A 1816-nucleotide genomic window follows, 5' to 3' on the forward strand; every position below is an offset into this window, starting at 1 on the left:
CGCATCACAACAATATTATTTGTTTATAATTAATAGAGATATCACTTTAACACTTAGAACGTTTGACATTTCCATTTTTCCATTTTCAGTGTCAGATTAATTTGCTTGTGCATGCTTCCATAGCCGCAGAAAAGTTTTTGAGAGTGAACACCATTTTGTCACTTTCCTCTGTTTAAAATTTTTAACAGCAAAAAGTGGCAGAATAGTTCTAACCTCCAAAAACTTGATAATACGTGCTATGCCAAAGAGTACTTAGAAAAAGATTGGATACAAACAAGCATTAAATTCTATATTAAAAATGGCAACATCATTGAAAATTTGGCATTTTTCTAGGTATGCTTCACTTGAATGCTATGGTTCCAAAGTTATCGTTTTTGTCAGTGTGCCTCTCATCGTTGAAATTCTGTCGGCGACTTCAATAAGCAATGGCGGGTACATAAAATACATTATAATACTTTTCAAAACTACAAATCCAACATATTAACTTGCTTTGTTATTGTTGATGTTTCTTTTAATCACACATAGTCTCCGTGTAAAAAAGTTACACCTGGGATATAATCGCCTGTGACAATCAGTATCAGGTGATGGTGACTATGAGTTCTTTGCCGCAGTATCTTATTTAGCCATGGATACTTCACGTAATTCTTAAAGATAGTGTTTCTGAATACAGTCGACGTTATTTCGTTTGTTTAACACCTTGTTTCGGCAACGGCCTTGCCGCAGTGGATACAGCGGTTCCCGTGAGATCACCGAAGTTAAGCGCTGTCGGGCGTGGTCAGCACTTGGATGGGTGACCATCCGGGCCGCCATGCGCTGTTGCCATTTTTCGGGGTGCACTCAGCCTCGTGATGCCAATTGAGGAGCTACTCGACCGAATAGTAGCGGCTTCGGTCAAGAATACCATCATAACGACCGGAGAGCGGTGTGCTGACCCCACAGCCCTCCTATCCGCATCCTCAACTGAGGATGATACGGCGGTCGGATGGTTCCGGTAGGCCACTCGTGAGATGACGCCGGAGTGCTAACACCCTGTTTCTTTGTCCGAGGCTTGATACCTAGACTTTCGATCCACGCAAAAATAATGCCAAAGACTCTCTAAATTCTGCACATCAAAAGGTCTACATATATTATCGTAATTTGTGCATTGCTCTTACAGTTCTTAAACACTCAGGATCATTCGTTCGCACATCAGCCCTAAAAATTTACTGTGTTAACGAATAAAATTTTCTTACAGTCTGCAAGCCACGGCACAATGTATGATGGAAGATAGTCGATACCGATACGAAGGATTCTCAGTCCTGTTCGATTCGCGTATTGCGCGAGGGAAAGACAGAGAATTGCGTCGATACATGACCTAATCTCTCTCATCTTCTTCTCATGACCCCTACGTGAAATATACGATGGAGCAGCGAAACTGCGACACAATTTTTCTCGAATGTTGTGTCTCTTAAATTTACCCAAACGTTTCGCGAGGACATTATCACCTTTTTTCCAGGAGCTCTCTGTTACCGTTACTTTCTCATCTGGGCTATACAGTCCTGTTACGATCCAACCAACGCGTCACTGAAATCGTTCCTTATCTGCTTGACAAGAACAAAAATAAAAGACTGAAGCGGTACTCTCCAACTGGTCGTACAAGCATTTCGTATGGGGCCTCCAACTAGCTACAGTGGACTTGCCACAACGCTTCCAACAAATCTAAATCTTCCATTCCTCTTCTTTACTGCTGATTTTACGTGATCACGTAATTTCGCAATCCTTAGTATTATGACTAAATGCAGGGTTCCTCATAATTATGTGCAAGCGTGAGGAGGTC

At 41.7% G+C, this 1816-nt stretch overlaps 1 pseudogene; it reads left to right on the forward strand.

Annotated features, from left to right (window-relative positions):
• Positions 1 to 704: 704 nt before the first annotated feature.
• LOC124597486 lies at positions 705 to 822 on the forward strand (annotated as a pseudogene).
• Positions 823 to 1816: the final 994 nt, after the last annotated feature.

Source organism: Schistocerca americana, chromosome 2 (genome assembly GCF_021461395.2).
Source record: "Schistocerca americana isolate TAMUIC-IGC-003095 chromosome 2, iqSchAmer2.1, whole genome shotgun sequence".
Lineage (NCBI taxonomy): Eukaryota > Metazoa > Arthropoda > Insecta > Orthoptera > Acrididae > Schistocerca > Schistocerca americana.